This window comes from Elephas maximus, chromosome 13 (genome assembly GCF_024166365.1).
Source record: "Elephas maximus indicus isolate mEleMax1 chromosome 13, mEleMax1 primary haplotype, whole genome shotgun sequence".
NCBI lineage: Eukaryota > Metazoa > Chordata > Mammalia > Proboscidea > Elephantidae > Elephas > Elephas maximus.
In genome coordinates, this window is record NC_064831.1 from 99562816 (window position 1) to 99585033 (window position 22218).

Consider the following 22218-nt stretch of genomic DNA (forward strand, 5'->3'; position numbering starts at 1 on the left):
TTCTCAAAATTTGCTCTAAGTAAGAATCATCTGGGTATCTCACTAAAATGTAGACTCTTATTCAGTGTATATGGGTGGAAATGAAAATTCTCAGCATTCAAATCCGAAGCATTTGAAGCCCTGATTTACACAGATCATTTACACAGTGTCTCATTGTGAATGGATAGCACACAAGGCCTACATCCCACTGGAAATTTAAGACACACCAGCACTCTGATTAACTAGTGAAATTGGCTAGCAGAAATTTACAGAGAATATTTGCCCTGCTGAATGTATATACACATTAGTGAACCTGACAGTCTTGTGCCTAGTTAACCATGGAATGTATTTATTTCTCATCTTTTTATATTTTTATCCTCTTCCTGTAGGTTAACATGGCCCAAGCACTGGGTTTCCTATGAAAGAGTTATTTTTGTTCCCTCTGCAATTGACATGAAGGAGAATATTAGGGAAAAGTCTGTAACCCTGTCCTCAAAGACCAGTGAGAATTCTTACACTGGTAAGCATTTTGTCTTAGAAATAATGTCATTCCCTCTTAGGATTCACTTAATAGCCCAATGAAAAAAAAAGTCTGGCTGTGCTGTCAGCCATGAGGCCTCACCCATCCATTGTGATGTCTTGACCCCATGACTGAATAGTGTGAGTCTGTGAGTCTCAGGGTGATGCACCCTGAGTGCTCAGTGTCTCCACTATCTCAGACTCTTAAGTCCCCCTTATACACGTGCCTGGATCAATGATGATCTTGTTGGAATCTTAACAAAATGAGTGACAAAATCACGTCTGTGAAGCTGAGGTCCAGCACAACGATCCTCTCCAAGCCAGTATACGGGGGGGCGAGTTCAGTTTGTTCAGTGCTTTCGACAAGTACTGTGGTATTTAGACAGTTAATATGCTTGCATAATTAGAGGAATTAAATTATATGGAGGTTTGTAAATTTCCTATTTTGTAGTTAAATGGCAGCTCTTTGAGCGATTGGTTGGAGCATACATGCACTTACAGTAAAAAAGCATGGGAGACCAGCACATGAATAATACTCATCATTTATCTTTTAACTAAAAGAAATATATGGACAGTGTCTTAGCTACCTACAGCCACCGTAACAGGAATACCACAAATGGGGGGCATTAAAAAACTTAACTTATTTTCTTATAGTTCTGGAAGCTAAAAGTCCAAATCAGAGCCTCAGCCATGTCTGTTCCTTCTGTGATGCTCTCACCTAGTTTCTGGGGATTGCTGGCAATTCCTGGCATTCCTTCGCTTGTAGTTGATTCTCACAGATGTTTTTCTCCTATGTGTGTTTGTGAGTGTGTGTGTGTATGTGTGTGTGTGTGTGTGTGCACATGTCTATCTATTCTGCTCTTTTTATAATACATCACTTAAAAGTCATTAGCTTTAGGACCCACCATTATGAGGCATGGCCTCATTAACATAATACAGAATTTCCTTTTTCCATAAAGTGTCATATTTACTGGTACAGGGATTAGGAATTCAAGAAGTACTGTGAGGGGATATAATTCAATCATTAGCAGACATTAAAAGTAGATTCCATTCATTGGAGTGTCTTCGTGATGCATTTTAATTTCCTTGCTAACTTGTCATAAATATCGGAAAAGTTGTTTGCTTGTTTTATTTTCGACCGTGGGAGCTATTTCATAGATATTTAGGTGCTAGTACTAATTGGAAACCCTGTGGCAGCTAACCAAAATGTCAGCAGTTTGAATCCACCAGGCACTCCTTGAAAACTCTATAGAGGCAGTTCTACTCTGTCCTATAGGGTCACTGTAAGTCAGAGTCAACTCAATGGCGACGGGTTTTTTTTTTTTTTAGTACTAACATGTATGGCATGAAACATTTTTTAGTTGTTATATGAATAAAGTGAGATCTGAGTTAATGAATAATGCCAGAAGGGCAGGCTAGGGATACTTTGAAGCCAAGGTCTTAGAATAAATGACTTATCCTGTAACATTATGATAGTAACAGTTTGTTTCTTAACTTTCTTAATCTCCTCTATACCTCTGTGTTTACTCCTGTGCTTTGTAGATTAGAAGTGATGTTGAAGGGAAGGAAATTTTGCTGCATGGAAACTCACCACCCTACCAGCAGATTGCAGATTTTGTCATTGGTTGCAGCTTCCTTCTCCAGGAAGGAGCAAAACAATGAACTCCAGAGGTAACAGCCTAATCTTTAATAAACTTCTTTTTCCAGGATTATTTGTATTATTTATTTTCAGTAGTAAAGAAGCTAATTGGATTTTTAAAGGGTCTGTTAGTCCAGATGGTAAGAGCATCTGATAAGTCATTTGAGACTTCTGTTCCTTTGTCTCCAGGATTTTTGCCTTTCACCTCTTACCTTACAGTGCCTCATACGAGAATTCTGCATGAGAGGGATGTAGAGGTCACGGCTCGCCAGCATGGTAGAGCGAATTTTGGAAACACTGAGTGGAGATCTTGAACTAATGCAACTTAGCAGTGTGGCTGGTGCAGAACAGCATGACGGAGGATGGGAAGTTCCTAACGGTGGGAGGGTTCAGGGTTTGGCTGGACCTTTCCGCACACTCCCTCACCTTAGCAGTCATACGTCCATAGTTTTTTCACGTGTGTGTCCTGCCTGTGTGGCTTTGTTAAGAGTAAGTGGAATCTGTTGCACCATTAACTCGTGCTGTTGTTAGTTGCTCCCCACCAAAAAAATAAACCTGTTGCTGTCAAGTCGATTCCGACTCATAGCAACACCGCAAGACAGGGTAGAACTGCCCCGTAGGGTTTCCGAGAATTCAAAACTGCTGATCTTGCAGTTAGCAGCCAAGCTCTTAAGCACTTTGCCACCAGGGATCCAGCTGCTATCCAGTCACCTCCAGTTCTGGCTACATTACATATAACAGAACAAAACGTTGGCCAGCTCTATGCCATCTTCATGATCACTGGTGTTTTTGAGTCCATTTTGCAGCTAGTGCGTCAGTCCATCTCATTGATGGTTTCCATTGGCCCTCTACTTTACCAAACACGAGGCTCTTCTCTAGTAAGTGATCTTTCCTGTCTTAGGCTGGGTTCTATAGAGAAGCAAAACCAGTAGAGTATATAAATACATATAAAGAGAGATTTATATTCAAGAAACAGTTCACGCGATTGTAGAGGCTGGAACATCCCAAGCCTGTGGATTAGGATAGAAGTTTCTCCCAATTCACATAGCCACAGGAGCTGGTGAACCTAAGATCAATCAGCAGGTCAGAAAGCAGAGCTCTTGCTCACAGGCTGTGAAGATCAACAAATCCCAAGATTAGCAGAGAAGCTGATAGCTCAAGTCATATGCCCATAGTTTTTTCACGTGGGTCAGTGAGGGATCTGTTGAATATGCAGAGATATCAGACCTGGGAAACTTGTCTTTCCAGTAAATCCGCTAAAACAATCACAGTCAGATCCCTATCAGAAATGCTTTCACATTATAATAGCCACCTTGTTCCCTGTAGGGATGGAAGCCCAAGACTGTGGATCACATATGCTTGGCTGGAGCTGGTTCTGTGCTTTTAGTCCAATTAGGGAAGGATTTTTGTTCCCTGGGTTTTTTGTAGCTGCTTCTGTCAGGCCAGGAGAATGGGTTAGGAAAAGACCAAGAAAGGAAGGAAGGAAGGAAGGAAGGAAGGAAGGAAGGAAGGAAGGAAGGAAGGAAGGAAGGAAGGAAGGAAGGAAGGAAGGAAGGAAGGAAGGAAGGAAGGAAGGAAGGAAGGAAGGAAGGAAGGAAGGAAGGAAGGAAGGAAGGAAGGAAGGAAGGAAGGAAGGAAGGAAGGAAGGAAGGAAGGAAGGAAGGAAGGAAGGAAGGAAGGAAGGAAGGAAGGAAGGAAGGAAGGAAGGAAGGAAGGAAGGAAGGAAGGAAGGAAGGAAGGAAGGAAGGAAGGAAGGAAGGAAGGAAGGAAGAAAGAAAGAAAGAAAGAAAGAAAGAAAGAAAGAAAGAAAGAAAGAAAGAAAGAAAGAAAGAAAGAAAGAAAGAAAGAAAGAAAGAAAGAAAGAAAGAAAGAAAGAAAGAAAGAAAGAAAGAAAGAAAGAAAGAAAGAAAGAAAGAAAGAAAGAAAGAAAGAAAGAAAGAGACCGCAGAGCAGTTTACTCTCTGTCTCAGGAAATTCCAACGTTAATGAAGCCGCCTGGGAAGGGGATGGGGAGGGTTCAGATAAATAGGAGAGAGTAGCACCCCGGAATGAGATGGCTGTTTTATCTGAGATTCCCGAGGGGGGCGCGTCAACTATGTGTGCTGGCTGGGTAGAGATTGCCCCTGAGGGTCAGGCCGCGTCCCGTGCTTGCACTGTCTCAGAAGCCGTGGTTAGTTCCTCTGCTCCCAGTCCAAAGCCCAGCGCCAAGGTTCCCCTGCTGGGACGCCGCATTCCCGGCTCCAAAACCAGTCACTGCCTCCCAGTGACTTCTCCTCCTGTCAGCCGCGTTGCTGCGCTGCCTGTGTGCACTGGCTGGGCTTCCCCTGAGGTCACTTCTGGGGGCTAGGGCTGCGTCCTGTGTTTGCGCCTTCTCTGGATGCCGTGCTCAGCTCCCCTGCGCCCAGTCCAAAGCCCGGCGCCAAGGTTTCCTGACTGGGACGCTGGCTCCAGGCTCCATAAACAGTCGCTGCTTCCCCGTGGTTGTTTGTTCTCCGTCTCTGTCACTCAGGTCAACTCTTTAGATCTGTGTTTGATGGTCAGGGTTCGTAGACTGTCATGTATGTGATCAATTCACTTGTTTTTCCGAGTCTTTATTGTAAGAGGGATCCGAGGTAGCGTCTATCTAGTCAGCCATCTTGGCCCCGCCTCCCCCGTGTTAAAGGATTTTATTTGATCACAAAAGTGTTTGCATTGCGTACTATTATTTTACACATTAAACAGGTTACATTTTTTGAATAACTGGCCAAAAGGCTTTCAGAGTTGTAATCAGAAGACTGAAGCTTGTCTTTCTAAATACAGAGACCACCATCTTAATCACCGTTCTGGATAAACTCCTTAAATTTGTTCAGTTTTCTCATACAGTTTTCACAACATTAAAGAAAAAATAGTGCGTGGATAATTGTAGGATTTCATGAAATTTTCCTCCTGTCTCACTCTGTCTTCCTAGAAGAATGACCCAGAAGCAGATACTATGTTCAGAATGCAGCTCCATGTACCCCAGGTCATATGGGGGAGGGAAGGGCTTTAAAGCCTGTTGTTTCTGTCAGTTTTAGAAATTTGCCCTGATGTACTGTATGATCACTACACATGCTATAGAAATCAGTGTGTAGATACAGGGTCTTCTCCACACATACAATCCAGGAGTCCTTGCTCACAGGCAGGGATGATATTTCCTAGGATTTAGCAGGTGTGTATCCCTGTGATGCATTCAGTTCACTGTACAAATTAGCGGTCAGTTCAAGTGGTACCTTGTAAAAGGGTTAGCCAAATGTTTAAAAAAAAAAAGGAAGAAACATAAACTTCTGAGCTTTCCAAATACCTGAACTCTGATATGTAGGTGGTCTCTAGGAAAAGGCAGCTGGAGAGATGTATGTTTAAATTTTTCTTCAATGATATTTCCAAGACTCAGAGGCCAAGAAAATCTCTACTGATACCACCTTCTCTTGTGAAACAAGGCTCCACCTGGGGTCTCAGAGGTTTGGTCACCAAGTCTGATGTTCAGTAAATGAAATCTTCCACCAAGTCAAGAAGCTCCTCCAGGGAGGTGGCACCTGGTGCACTGGATTCCAAGATGTGGACAAGTGAAATAGGGTTTGTGATGTAATATTGTCTTCATAACAACGTATGAAATAGGGTGGCTTCTGATCTCCAGTGAATTAAGAGAGGGCTGTGTAGGATGGGGTATCTGGGTACCCAGGAGACAGGACAGAGTTGAGAACAGTCACCCCTCTGCCTGACAATCTCATGAGACTGGAACCTGTCAACTTTATTTTTTGTTTCACTGTTACAGGTGGATAATTCCATTCTCAAAACAAAGGAGGCAGCCTCTGTCATTTGTAGGTAAGGCAATAATAAAGATGTCTACCCATTTCCTATAGAACTGCACATATTCTAGAGATGCCAATTGAGAAAAAAAGCCTTATTGGTACCTCATTAGTCTGAGGAAAATTGTAATCTTCACTGAAAAATAGAAAACTACAGTTATTCTAACAAGTAATATGTTAATTGCACACTGGCAGCAAGAATCCTAGGAGAAGCATCCAGGAAAGTGTAGTGCTCTAACCATGTCATTACAGAGGCAGCCTCCCACTTGTCTGCATTTCTCTTTCTAAAGCTGTGGGCTTTGGTTTTGTTTTTGATTGTGTGCTTTAGGTGAAAGTTTATAGCTCAAGTTAATTTCTCATTCAAAAATTTATGTGCATGCTGTTTTTTGACATTAGCTGCAGTCCCCAAAATGTAACAGCACACTCCCCTTTCCACTCAGGGTTCCTTGTGTCCATTCAAACAGTTCCTGTTCCTTCCTGCCTTTTCATCATGCTTTTGGACAGGAGCAGACCATTTGGTCTTGTATATCTGATTGAACTAAGAAGCACATTCCTCATGTGTATTATTTCTTGTTTCATAGTTCTATCTGAGTGGGCTTCAGGAATGGTTTCAATTCTGGGTTAAGAGTGGTCTTTATCCTCACATTGTTGCTATGTGGTGTCAAAATGTCTGCTAAGCCTACAAAATTTTTACTGTCAGTAGTAACAGAAAAACTGAAAGAGAATGCCAAATATCTTCTCCATTTATGAAGATTTCTTTATTCTGGAAGGGAATCTGTCTTTAGAGACTTGAGCCGATGTCTAATTGGTAGAATTGTGTCACATCATCACTTGACATGCAAAGGAGGCTAGGGCTGTCATTGTTTCCTTTCTTGAAACAATAGAAGAGAAAGGCCACAAAAGAATGCTGCAGTAGGACTGAAGGGAGCTTACAGTATCTGTCTCATTCCTGTCTTCTGCATTTGGAGCAGAGTTGAGTCGGCCTTCATAGGCAGAAGGCATTGCCTCAGTCTAGGCGCTCTTAGAACATAATGTACTCAGTACTAAAAAGGGAAATCACGAGCCAATGGGGTAAATTCACTGTGAAACTCTCCTAAATCCATCACCAATCCAATCTATGACCTGCCACTTATTTTACCTGTACGCAATTATTTTTCTTCCTCCTGCATGGCAATAAAAAACAACATTATAGATATTTTGTGTGACTTAACTACTTTAGCAGATATAAAGGATTAACAACAATGCATAGAGCAGTATACAGGCTCCACAAATAAGTGCAATGAGGTAAAAAGTAGCTTATATATTACTGAATTGCAAATAAATCACACATCATATTAATGGATTTGTGACTATGATGAGCAAGGAAAATGGGCTAAATTAGTTGGCAGGACTCCTCTCTACAGGAGGATGCTACAATAGAATTTTAATTTTCAAAAACGTATTGATGTTCTTTCATGGCTAATTTGAAAAAGGAAAGGGAAATTGATGTAGTGTTGCTTTCACATTTTTTGAATGTAGTGTTAGATGCCCCCACGTGTCTGTCAGTTTGTCGTACTGTGGGGGCTTGTGTGTTGCTGTGATGCTGGAAGCTATGCCACTGGTATTCAGATACCAGCAGGGTCACCCATGGAGGACAGGTTTCAGCTGAGCTTCCAGACTAAGACAGACTAGGAAGAAGGACCCGGCAGTCTACTTCTGAAAAGCATTAGCCAGTGAAAACCTTATGAATAGCAGTGGAACATTGTCTGATATAGTGCTGGAAGATGAGCCCCCCAGGTTGGAAGGCACTCAAAAGATGACTGGGGAGCAGCTGCCTCATCAAAGTAGATTCAACCTTAATGACGTGGATGGAGTAAAGCTTTCGGGACCTTCATTTGCTGATGTGGCACGATTCAAAGTGAGAAGAAACAGCTGCAAGCTTCCATTAATAATTGGAACCTGGAATGTATGAAGTATGAATCTAGGAAAATTGGAAATCATCAAAAATGAAATGGAACACATAAACATCGATATCCTAGGCATTAGTGAGCTGAAATGGACTGGTATTGGCCATTTTGAATCGGACAATCATATAGTCTACTATGCTGGGAATGACAGCTTGAAGAGGAATGGTGTCGCATTCATCGTCAAAAAGAACATTTCAAGATCTCTGCTGAAGTACAACGCTGTCAGTGATAGGATAATATCCATATGCCTACAAGGAAGACCAGTTAATACGACTATTATTCAAATTTACACACCAACCACTAGGGCCAAAGATGAAGAAATAGAAGATTTTTATCAGCTGCTACAGTCTGAAATTGATCGAACATGCAATCAAGATGCATTGATAATTACTTGAGATTGGAATGCGAAAGTCAGAAACAAAGAAGGATCAGTAGTTGGAAAATATGGCCTTGGTGATAGAAACAATGCCAGAGATCGAATGATAGAATTTTGCAAGACCAATGACTTTTTCATTGCAAATACCTCCTTTCACCAACATAAACGGCGACTATACACTTGGACCTCGCCAGATGGAACACACAGACATCAAATCGACTACATGTGTGGAAAGCGATGATGGAAAAGCTCAACATCATCAGTCAGAACAGGGCCAGGGGCCGACTGTGGGACAGACCATCAATTGCTCATATGCAAGTTCAAGCTGAAACTGAAGAAAATCAGAGCAAGTCCATGAGAGCCAAAATATGACCTTGAGTATATCCTACCTGAATTTAGAGATCATCCGAAGAATAGATTTGACGCACTGAACGCTAGCGACCAAAGACCGGACAAGCTGTGGAATGACATCAAGGACATCATCCATGAAGAAAGCAAGAGGTCATTGAAAAGACAGGGAAGAAAGGAAAGACAAAGATGGATGTCAGAGGAGACTCCAAAACTTGCTCTTGGAAGTCGAGCAGCTAAAGCAAAAGGAAGAATTGATGAAGTAAAAAAATTGAATAGAAGATTTCAAAGGGCAGCACGAGAAGGCAAAGTATTATAATGACATGTGCAAAGAGCTGGAGATGGAAAACCAAAAGGGAAGAACACGTTTGACATTTCTCAAGCTGAAAGAACTGAAGAAAAAATTCAAGCTTTGAGTTGCAATAGTGAAGGATTCTATGGAGAAAATATTAAACAACGCAGGAAACATCAAAAGAAGATGGAAGGAATACACAGAGACATTATACCAAAAAGAATTAGTTTATGTTCAGCCATTTCAAGAGGTGGCATATGATCAGGAACTGATGGTACTGAAGGAAGAAGTCCAAGCTGCTCCGAAGGCATTGGCAAAAAACAAGGCTCCAGGAATTGATGGAATATCAATTGAGATGTTTCAACAAACAGATTCAGCTCTGAAGGTACTCACTTGTCTATGCCAAGAAATATGGCAGACAGCTTCCTGGCCAACTGACTGGAAGAGATCCATATTTATGCCTATTCCCAAGAAAGGTGATCCAACCGAATGTGGAAATTATAGAACAATATCATTAATATCACACACAAGCAAAATTTTGCTGAAGATCATTCGAAAATGGCTGCAGCAGTATACTGACAGGGAAATGCCAGAAACTCAGGCTGGTTTCAGAAGAGGACGTGGAACCAGGGATATCATTGCTGGTGTCAGATGGATCCTGGCTGAAAGCAGAGAATACCAGAAAGATGTTTACCTGTGTTTTATTGACTAAGCAAAGGTATTTGACTGTGTGGATCATTACAAATTATGGATAACATTGAGAAGAATGGTAATTCCAGAACACTTAATTGTGCTCATGAGGAACATTTACATAGATCAAAAGGCAGTTGTTTGGACAGAACAAGGGGATACTGATTGGTTTAAAGTCAGGAAAGGTGTGCATCAGGGTTGTATTCTTTCACCATACCTATTCAATCTGTATGCTGAGCAAATAATTCAAGAAGCTGGACTATATGAAGAAGAATGGTGCATCAGGATTGGAGGAAGACTCATTAAAAACCTGCGTTATGCAGATGACACAACCTTGCTTGCTGAAAGTGAAGAGGACTTGAAGCACTTACTCATGAAGATCAAAGACCACAGCCTTCAGTATGGATTGCACCTCAACATAAAGAAAACAAAAATCCTCACTACTGGACCAATGAGCAACATCATGATAAACAGAGAAAAGATTGGAGTTGTCAAGGATTTCATTTTACTTGGATCCACAATCAACAGCCATGGAAGCAGCAGTCAAGAAATCAAAAGATGCACTGCATTGTGTAAATCTGCTGCAAAGGACCTCTTCAAAGTGTTGAAGAGCAAAGATATCACCTTGGAGACTAAGGTACACCTGACCCAAGCCATGGTATTTTCAATCACATCATATGCATGTGAAAGCTGGACAATGAATAAGAAAGACGGAAGAAGAATTGACACCTTTGAATTGTGGTTTTGGCGAAGAATATTGAATATACCATGGACTGCCAAGAATGAACAAATCTGTCTTGGAAGAAGTACAACCAGAATGCTCCTTAGAAGCAAGGATGGCGAGACTGCATCTTACATACTTTGGACATGTTGTCAGGAGGGATCAGTCCCTGGAGAAGGGCATCATGCTTGGGAGAGTACAGGGTCAGCGGAAAAGAGGAAGACCGTCAACGAGGTGGATTGACACCGTGGCTGCAACAATGAGCTCAAGCATAAAAACAATTGTAGTGATGACTCAGGCCCGGACAGTGTTTCGTTCTGTTGCGCATAGGGTCACTATGAGTCAGAACCAACTTGATGACACCTAACAACAACAACAGCGTTAGATGACTTTTAAAAGTGGACTTTATATACCCTCTCTCCCCTGTGAGCACCTTCCTCCTATTATTGACATCGTGCATTTATACAGTCTATCTGTTACACTTCAAGCCCATACTAAAACATTTTATTAATTGAAGCCTGTCTTAGTTATCTGGTGCTGCTGTAACAGAAATACCACAAGTGAATGGCTTTAACAAACAGAAATTTATTCTCTCACAGTCTAGAAGGCTTGAAGTCCAAATTTAGGGTGCCAGCTCCAGAGACACGCTTTCTCTTTCCGTTGGCTCTGGAGGAAGGTCCTTGTCATCAATCGTCCCCTGTCCTAGGAGCTTCTCAGCACAGGGGCCTCGGGTCCAAAGGATGTGCTCCCCTCCTGGTTCTGCATTCTTGATGGTAGGAGGTCCCCCTGTCTCTCTGCTCCCTTCTCTCTTTTATATCTTAAAAGTGATTGACTCAAGACAAATCTAGGTATTATATTTGGAAGTCTGGAAGTCCGAGGTCTCCTACTTTGTTCTTCTTCAAAACTGCTTTGGCTATTCAGAGCTTCTTTCCATCCCGTAAGGAGTTTACAATTAGTTTTTCCATTTCAATAAAGAATGCTCGTGTAATTTTGATCAGGATTGCACTGAGTCGATAGATTGCTTTGGGTAATACTGACATTTTCACAATATTAAGTCTTCCAATTCTTGAACGCAAAATATCCTTCCATTTATTTAGGTCTATTTTAGTCTCTTAGAGCGATATTTTATAGTTTTCCTTGTAAAAGATTTTTAAGCCACTGGTAAGGTTTATTCCTAAGTTTTTTTTTTCTTTCTTCCTTTAGGTTATATTATAAGTTGTATTGTTTTCTTGATTTCCTTTTCAGAATATTGAATAGAAGTGGTGATAGTGGGTATCCTTGTCTCATTCCCATCCTCAAAAACTAACTCAAAATGGATCAAGAACCTAAATATTAAAGCTAAAACTTAGAGTTCTTGGGAAAAACAATGAAAAACAGGGATGGAACTGTGGGACCTAGTTTGTTTTTTTTTTATGATAGATTATCAAACACAACTACAGATGTACAGGCAGTGGAAGGCAAAATAGGTAACTGGAACTTCCTAAAAATTAAATATATATGCTCTTCCAAGGACTTTATCAAAAGAGTAAAAAGTACAACCTGCATACTGGGAAAAAAATTTCCTGGAATGACAAATCCAATAAGAGTCTAATTTCCAAAATATATATAAAACTTCTACAACTCAATAACAAAAAGACAAATATCACCCCTGTCAAAAGAACTATTAAAGCAAGGGATAATTAAAAAGGAAACACAACTTGTAATAACTCCATTAAAAAAAAAAACTCCATACATCCCATAAAAAAAGTAAATTTGATAAAGATGTTTGACCAATATATATTTTTAAATATTTTATTGACTTTTTGGTGAAAGTTTACACAGCAAATTTTATAGCAACTGAATGTGTCAAAATTTTTGATGTTTTAGCTACAATATTGTAGTGATTAGCATGTGAGTGACACAGGAGTTAGTATACTGGGTGACACCAGCCCTAGCAATGCCACTGCCTTGTGGACAACCAAAGCTTTTTCTTTTTTTAACTTTCATCTTAGAATGCTATTCAAGGCATAAATACCTGTAATTTATTTGCGTGGAATGAGATGTGTCTAAAAACCCTAACAAGTACAAAAATTTATCCAAGTCAAAAGAGCCATCCTCAGGCACTGCAGGACTGGATTCTCACATACTGATTCCAAGAAGGACAGAGAGAGACTTTTGAGAGGAAATCCTGCAGTCAGCATTTTTGGCTTCCCGTATTTTTCAACCATGTGTTGATCCTGTGGGGATTTTAGAGCCTATATTCCTTATGCTTATTCAATAGTAAAATCTTGACTGACTATGGAGAGGGTAGTTCACCTGTCTAGTCTTCCAAAAGAGCAGAGAGCTAGAAGGGAGACTTTTTATAACCCAGGGACTCTTACATGACTATCGTGTGGCCATTGACCTTCAGCTGGTCGATTCAATTCAGAAGAAAACCATCCCATTCTCAAAGCCAAAACTGTTGGGGAAAAACAATGAAAACCAGAATTGCTCCCAACCCAGAAAACCTCTCCACAAAGTTAGAAAAGAACAAAAACAATTTTTTAAATGAATAAGCATCAAGCCAGAATGTGATGCATCACAGCCAGTCTGCTAAAGAGATAGCAAGGACAGAAAGAAATCTTAAAATTTATATAGAGTAGATGCAACCCATTTCATACATTTTCTCAAGATAAACAATTTGTCCTCAAATAAGTGAAGTTGACAGCACCATTTGTGGCACATTGTTTATCCTAACTTAACTGGGTTTTGGGGTAGCCGCCAGTTTTGTAAATCATTTTTATCCAAAGGAAAAATGAACTTCTCCTATGTTATGACAGGATGTAGCTTTACAGCTTGGAGCCACCAAAGTTACCTGCCCACAGAAATTGAGAGACAAGGGGGCTGTTTTCCTTACTGACCACGCTTTAAAGAGATGATTCTCAAGCCTTGAGGAAACACTCCTGGGTTGTAAAACTGATAAAAAAAAGGCTATTTAGCTTTTCAAGAAGATCTCTCAAAGGAGGAAAAAAAATACTATTACAAATTTTCTAAAGAAAAGGCTCTAAGAAAAAGGGAAGAAGGAGGGTCTCTTCCCTTTTTTGCATCATAAAAAATTACATATCCATATTTTTTACTCTTCAATTTGTATTTTTTCTTACACAAGATGGACTGTCCCTGGCCTGTAAACAAAGAAGCGTTCCTGAATCTTTTTTTTCTTCTGAATTTAATTTATTTTGCTGTTGTTGAAAATACACACAGCAAAACACACATCAATTCAGAAGCAAATTTAAAAGCATTTCTAAATATGATTCCTGTTTTTTTTAATCTGAATAATTCTGCTTACCCCTTCTTTTTTCTGTATTATCTCCTTAATTTAACCAAAAGTCAAGAATATGTGTCTGGTTTTTCAAGAAAAAAAAGGAAAAAAAAAATACATTACATTCTGCATAGTTTGGCAAACTAATTAGAGTGAGAAAAGATTAAATACTTGGAGACCACATAGTAAGTGTAGTTACAGTAATTCCCAGCATTCACTGGGTGCTTGCAATGAAGAGACTTCAGAAATATGCTAGTGAGGAGACAGTTATGTATGCTGTCTGAAGCCTCTCAAATCACATCTGATTTGTAAGATTCTCAAATCACATATGTGCAAGTCACTATTATGTATGCTTCTTTAAGGCTTTGTACACCTTTATGATGATTTTTATAATTCTTTTAAACACTTACTTATAAGTCACTCATAATGTGAAGTTAGAATTAGAGAACTTCAGAACTTAAAAATAGAAACATGTATATTTCTGTGATACTCTCTAGCCGTTAATTATAAGTCATTAGAAGCTATAAATACAAGTCATTAGAAAGAAGTTCTAACCTTGGAAATAGATCATAGAAATATGTAAAATATGTATTAAGCAAGGATATAAATATGTCATATAACAACCCCCTTGATTTCTAACAAATCAAATTTCTATTAATTAGCAAAACAAATGTCACTAAACAATTATCATAATTTTAAATTAACTTAGCTTTGAAACTAAAATATGTCACAAAAAAAATACAACAGTTTAATTGGCAATAATTCATATCTCCACAAATTAGCAAAACATAAATGTTATATAGAAGAATTCCCTAATTGGCGATAAAGCATACCAATTATGGTTAAACACAATGGCATACATGGTATACAAATTTGTCGATTTCTGCTCATTCCCGAAAAGAAGACAGAACCAAAGGTCTCTTTGGTTCTTTGTCTGAAGGCTGAGAGTCCACTGAGTTATTGCTTGCCACAAGTGACCTAGGACTCTAGCTACAGGGGAGCTCCTCTGAGTTCAAGGCGTGGTTAAGTCTCCTCCTGGAGACCACAACTTAAAGGTGAAAGCCTGAAGTCCAAAGCCTTGGACTCTAACCATTGAACAAAGCTTTTAAATATGAAGTCTTATTCTCCAGTGCTGGGTGAATGTCTGAGGTCTTGTTCGTGTACCTTGCCATGAGTACCTTGAAGTAAATTAAACGAGTTTATGCATAACAAGCCTGAACTTTTAAAAATTTATTCTTAAGATAAAATCTCTAGGACAGAGACCATTGGGACTGAGTAATTATATAGGATAAATATCATTCAAAGAGGAAAGTTATAGTAAAAAAAATGATTTGGTTATTCAGAAAGAAGGATTGATAAAAATAAAAGAAATGTGAAAGTTAAAGACACTCTCACCAAACCCTCCTGCTTTCTCTGCTCCCTCTGCTCCCCCTGTGTCTCCTGGCCCCTTGTTGCCTCAGCTTGACTCCTGGAAGGAGGAGGTGACAATCTTTAGACAAGTGGTTTTCAATGTCGTTAGAAGATTTCCTGCAAAGAATGATGAGGATACAATTTCTTTAGCTGGTAATGAATTACCTGTTTGAAGACACAGTCTGTGTTTATACCATGTCTGACCCTACATTTCATCTCCAAGAGTTCCTTACCATCCACCCACCACACAGCAAGAAAATCAGAATTGATTAAAAAAAAAAAAAAAAAAAAAAAAAACCTGACTGTGGAAGAATGGAGAACTTGGGTAAAAGATGAGGCAACAGGATGGAAAGTAGCTGCACCAGTCACCTGGAAAAAAAGTGCACAATCAAGGTGCTAAGCTGATAAATGCCAGCATGGGAAGGGGAACCAACGTGCCTGCCTAAAAGCTCCTGGATATATGTTAATTTTTCCAAGTCAAAGAAACCGTCCTCAGATCTCTGAAAGACTGGATTCTCATATACCCATTCAAATATGACAGAACAATATTAGCTCTTTAGAGAAACACCTGCAGATGACATTCCTGTCTTCCCATTTTATCCAAACATATGGTGATCCTGATGAGATTTTAGAGCCCTTATTACCTATGCTTATTCGGTAGTAAAATCTTCACTGTGGAGAGGGTTCTTTACCTGGCTCATCTTCCAAAAGAGCAGAGAGCTAGGAGGGAGACATTTTTATAACCCACAGTCCCTTACCTGACTCTTGTGTGACCATCAACCATCGGGTGATCCATTCAATTCAGAAATTGTCAGACCATTCTGTCACATCACTGTAATTGTTGGAGAAATACATTGAAAAACTAAATCTGCTCGCAACCAGAAAGCTCACCCACAAAGGTAGATAAGAAAGAAAACATTTATACTACTGAATAAGCACTAAAACAGAATGTTATTCCTGGATAGAGTGGGAGAAAAATTAGAACAAAATTCACACTCATTAAAAAGACCAGATTTACTGTTTGATAGAGACTGGTGAAGCCTCCAAGACTACAGCCCTTAGACAGCCTTCAAAACCTGAAACCGAACCTACTCTTCGAGATCACCTTCCAGCCAAACAAGAGACAGGCCTATGAGGTGAACAATAACACCTGTGAGGAAAGTGCTCCTTAGAAAAATCAACCATAAGAGACCAAAAGGGCAGCATTTGCCCAAAAACAAAGTTCAGAAGGCAGGAAAGGGGCAAGAAAGATGAGTGAACACAAGCAGGGATCCAAGGGAGGAAGTGGGTACCGTGCTGTCACATTGAGGAGAGTACATCTAATGTAAAGAAACAAAATGTGTATAAATTGCTGAATGGGAAACTAATTTACCTTGTAAACTTTCACCCAGACCACAATAAATTATTCCAAAAAAAGCAGAATGTGATTCATCACAGGCAAACTGCTACAGAGATTGCCAAGACAGAAAGGGATCTCACCTTTCATATATCTGAGTAGATGCAACCACTTTTATACATGTTCTCAATAACTAGTCCTCAAGTAAGAGGACTTGAAAGTACCATTTGTCACACTTGTTTATGCTAACTTTACCTCGATATTGGGGTAGCCACAAGTATGTGTTAATTAGTTTTATTCAACCACTGGCAACTTCTGACCTTTTTACTGTCTCTATGGTTTTGCCTTTTCCAGATTGAATGGCATATAGTTGGAATCACTTAGTACATAGCTTTTCAGACAGGCTTCTTTCACTTAGAAATACGCATGTAAGGTTCTACCTGGAACATTTCATACATTTTCATAGCTGGATAGCTTATTTTATTTATTTTTTATTTTTTTTTAGTCTCATGTTATGAATGCTCCACAGTTTATCTGTTCACCTATTGAAGGGCATCTTGAATGGTTCCAACTTTGCACAATAATGAATAAAGCTGCTATAAACATTCATGTGCAGGCTTTTATGTTTTCAACTTATTTGGATAAATACTTAGGGGCAGAATTACAGGATCATATGATAACCCTATGGTTAGCCTTATGAGAAATGTCAGAGTGTCTTCCAAAGTGTCTGCACCATTTTGCATTTCCACTGGCTATTCATTTCATTCACTTTTACAAACTGAACAATGGTGTCACCCACATAACATGTGCTCTGCGCTGTGTGGAGGATACACAGGTGTTCATAGCAGAGTTCCTACTGCCCTGACCCAGCAGTCAAGAGGACCTTCAGACAGAGAGGTGGTTCCCATTGTCACAGAAAGGATGTAGCAGTAAATATGTCAAGTAGAGTAAGGCAAAAACAGAACAGTCTTTGTATTCCAGGGTGAGCCAGGGCATGAAAAAACTTGAAGGATCGTCAAAATATTAACTATGACACAAAGCCAGTCTACATTTTAAAAATAACTTGATATCATCCATATTCCTGAGTTTACTAATGATTCATCAGCATTATTTAGTATATCAGTCTTAAGAATGCTGTGCATAAGGGTAATTGTGAAGTCTTGAGTCTGAGAGGAGGATTTTGGGGAAAAATCCTGGGTAGGGAAAGGAGATGGAGGGGATGGAGCAGAGTCAAGACATCCAAAAGATCAGAAGTGGCCATAAGTGTTCAGTTCATAACCTTCTCATTCATTTATACCTCTCTGGGGGTTCTCAAAGTTAGACCAGGAAGGTCCCTCCCTATGCATATTATAGTTGCCTACTCATTTCCCTTGTGTATTGTCTCTCTTTAGTTATTGGTGTCCTGGTAATTAATTTTGAATCTTTATGTTCTCCTATGAACTGAATGAGTGCTGAATACGGAAGTCTTTCCAACCCCTCCACACCACATCTAACTTTTGCTTTTGGCACAAAAGTTTTTTTTTTTTTAATTCAGCCACATTACATTGAGATTTTAACTAAGCTTTATTTTTGAAAGGTAATGTATTCCATAGAACTTTTGGCAAAATGGAAGAAAATATTGGGGACATCCTACTTGTAAAATTTTAATAAATATGCATGCTTTTATTTAACAGTGAAAAATATTGAGGGACATTAAGAGTACATGATCCCGAGGCAAAGGCAAGATGGTACTAGCGTTCTGCCAAAATTTCCTCAGGGTGAAGCAGCCAGCCATACAACCTACTCACACCTCCAGAACCAGAGAAGAACAGTGCTCTCAGCAAAAGCTAAGTCCTTGCACATATTTTACTGTGCCCGATCCCCTGCACTCCCAAGCTGGCTTTAGAGGCTGATCTCCCTGGGCCTCAGATAGGCCCTGTTCAGGGCCTAGAGCCATCTTCCCTGCCTTGGAGAAAGAATAAATTTGCAATTGGGGGAAAAGATAATTTGCCAGCTCCACTAACAGTGGGAGCTCAGGACAGAAGCAACTCCTCCTGTCCAGGCATAAACAGTCTGTGGACTTTGAGTACCTTTCCCCTTTGCATGGACCTGTGTGAGCCTACTTTAGGAGAATAGGGCCTTGTTGGAAGACTCTAACCATTTCAGCTGTGTGGTGGAAAGGCGAGTGTTTGATGTTTGACATTGCTTTGCCTATTGAACAGGGTCCTCACCTACCCACATCATGGGCCTAAGGACTGGTGGCTCCAATCAGGTCACCCAGCCACTCATAACATGGGTCCAAGGATAACTGGTACCTCCCAGTCCTTACAACAAAAAAACACTGGGTGCCCATGGTCCATCTGCTGAACCCACCCACCTGTACGCTCTAGGGAACAGGGACACACTTTCCTTAGAGACATGTGGGGGATGATTCTCAGCCCGCTGCCTTGTTCAGAGTGTGACCCCCTGCTGCAACCAGATACCGGTACCTACACCAATCACCCCTGCCCCTCTAAGACTGTAGGAAAGAGCCTGTACCAAACACTTGATGAGCAGCTACTTGGAAACCTGAGATGAAATCATACAAGAAAAGTGAATGGACTCCTAGACTGATATAACTAATAACAACTCTAGCCATCTGGGAACAGGACATCAGAGCTCCAAAGGCAAAAATAATCAAGCTAGCTCACTCAAGCAACCCATTTGGGCATATCAAAACAAAACAAAGCAAGAAGCTACGACACAGTAAGCAAACATAAAATAAACTAATACAATAACTTATAGATGACTAGGAGACAACATTCAATATCAAGTCATGTTAAGAAACAGACCATGATCGCCTCAATAAGCTCTCAAAACAAAAAATCCAGGAATTTTCTAGATGAAAGTGCCTTTCTGGAATTACCAGAGGAAGAATACGAAAGGTTAACATACAGAACCCTTCAAGACATAAGGAAGGAAATGAGGCAATATGCAGCACAAGCCAAGGAACACACAGATAAACCAATTGAAGAAATTAGAAAGATTATTCAGGAACATAATGAAAAATTTAATAAGCTGGAAAAATCCATAGACAGACAGCAATCAGAAATTCAGAAGATTAACAATAAAACTACAGAAGTAGACAACTCAATAGAAAGTGAGAGAAGCAGAATTGGGCAAGTGGAAGGCAGAATTTCTTCCACTTAAAACACCTGGCACTAATATATTTCAAGAAAAATCAGATAGAGAATTAAAATAAAAAAAAAAAGAAAGAAACCTTAAGAATCATGTGGGCCTCTATCAGGAGAAACAACCTATGAGTGATTGGAGTACCAGAACAGCGAGGGATACCAGAAATTACAGACAAAATTGTTGAAGATTTGTTAGCAGAAAACTTCCCTGATATCGTGAAAGATGAGAAGATATCTATCCAAGATGCACATCAACCTCCACATAAGGTAGATGTCAAAAGAAAGTCACCAAGACATATTATAATCAAACTTGCCAAAACCAAAGATAAAGAGAGAATTTTAAGAGCAGCTAGGAATAAAAGAAAAGTCACCTACAAAAGAGAGTAAATAAAAATAAGCTCCGACTACTCAGCAGAAACTATGCAGGCAAGAAGGCAATGGGATGACTTATATAAAAAATTTACAGAAAAAAATTGTAACCCAAGAACCATTTATCCAGCAAAACTGTCTCTCAAATATGAAGGTGAAATTAGGACATTTCCAAATAAAAGGAAGTTTAGGAAATTCATCAAAACCAAACTAAAACTACAAGAAATACTAAAGGGAGTTCTTTGGTTAGAAAATCAATAATATCAGGCATCAACCCCAGACTAGAACACTAGGCAGAGCAATCAGAAGTCAGCCCAGGTAGGGAAATCACAAAAATAAATCGAGATAAAAAAAAATGCTCAAAACGGAAACAGCGGTGTTATTATGTAAAAGAAGACAACATAAAAACAATAAAGAGGGACTAAGAAATGCAGTCATAGATCTTTCATATGGACAGGAAGAAAAGGCGATACAAAGAAATAAAATTGAGGTTCAAGTTTAGAAAAATAAGGGTAAATAATAACATAACCACAAAAGAGACAAACTATCCTACACATCAAAATAAAATACAACAAAAAAATAGAAACTCCGCAGAAACAAAATCAACAACAACAAATATGAGGAAAGGATAATATATAAAGATAATCTACTCAGCACATAAAATTAAGTGGGAAAACGAAACTGTCAACAACACACAAAAAAAGACATCAAAACGACTGCACTAAATTCCCACCTGTCCGTAATTATGCTGACTATAAACAGACTAAATGCACGAATAAAGAGACAGAGAGTGGCAGAATAGATTAAAAAACACAATCTGGTGAGAGAATGACTTGATTTGTAAGTGTTCACTTAAACACAATAAAAATAAAAATTAAAAAAAAGATCTGTCTATATGCAGCCTACAAGAGACACACCTTAGACTTAGAGACACAAACAAACTAAAACTCAAAGGATGGAAAAAAATATATCAAGCAAACAACAATCAAAAAAGAGCAGGAGTGACAATATTAATTTCTGACAAAATAGACTTTAAAGTTAAATCCACCACAAAGGATAAAGAAGGACACTATAGAAAGATTAAAGGGACAATATACCATGAGGATATAACCATATTAAATATTTATGCTCCCAATGACAGGGCTGCAAGATATATAAAACAAACTCTATCAGCACTGAAAAGTGAGAAAGACAGGTCCACGATTATACTAGAAGACTTCAACACGCCACTTTCGGTGAAAGACAGGACATCCAGAAAGAAGCTCAATAAAGACACGGAAGATCTAAATTCAACAATCAACCAACTCGACCTCATAGACATATACAGAACACTCCACCCAACAGCAGTCAAATATACTCTCTTTTCAAGTGCACATGGAACATTCTCTAGAATAGACCACATATTAGGTCATAAAGCAAGCCTTAGCAGATCCAAAACACTGAAATATTACAAAGCATCTTCTCTGACCATAAGGCCGTAAAAGTAGAAATCAACAATAGAAAAAGCAGGGAAAGGAAATCAAACACTTGGAAGCTGAAAAATACCCTGCTCAAGAAGACTGGGTTATAGAAGATATTAAGGATGTAATAAAGAAATTCATAGAATCCAATGAATGAAAACACTATCAAAACCATGGGGACACAGCGAAAGCAATGCTCAGAGGTCAATCTATATCTATAAATGCACACATACAAAAAGAAGGATGAGCCAAAATCAAAGAATTATCCCTACAAGTTGAAAAAATAGAAAGAGAGTAACAAAAGAAAACCTCAGGTACCAAAAGAAAGCAAATAATAAAAATTAGAACAGAATTAAATGAAATAGAAAACAGAAAAGCAATTGAAAGAATTAACAAGACCAAAGCTGGTTCTTTGAAAAAATTAACAAAATTGATAAACCATTGGCCAAACTGACAAAAGAAAAACAGGAGAGAAATCAAATAAACTGCGTGAGAAATGAGATGGGCAATACTACAACAGACCTAACCAAAATTTAAAAAATCATATCAGATTACTATGAAAAATTGTACTCTAACAAATCTGAAAACCTAGAAGAAATGGATGAATTCCTAGAAACACACCACCTATCTAAACTAACACAAACCGAGGTAGAACAACTAACTAGACCCATAACAAAGAACAGATTGAAAAGGTAATCAAAAAACTCCCAATTTAAAAAAAAAAAAAAAGCCCTGGCCTGGACAGCTTCACTGCAGAGTTCTACCAAACTTTCAGAGAAGAGATAACATCACTACTACTAAGGGTATTTCAGAGCATAGAAAAGGAATGAATACTCCCAAACTCATTTTATGAAGTCACCATATCACTGATACCAAAACC

At 39.2% G+C, this 22218-nt stretch overlaps 1 protein-coding gene across 5 annotated transcripts in view; it reads left to right on the top strand.

Moving 5' to 3' along the window:
* Positions 1-398: 398 nt before the first annotated feature.
* LOC126087670 (uncharacterized) overlaps positions 399-22218 on the top strand; it is a 332855-nt gene continuing 311035 nt past the window's right edge. For all 5 annotated transcript variants that reach the window (XR_007519816.1, XR_007519815.1, XR_007519819.1 and 2 more), the window contains exon 1: positions 399-499. The gene's annotated coding sequence lies outside the window, so the exon portion shown is untranslated. The remainder of the gene's footprint in view (positions 500-22218) is intronic.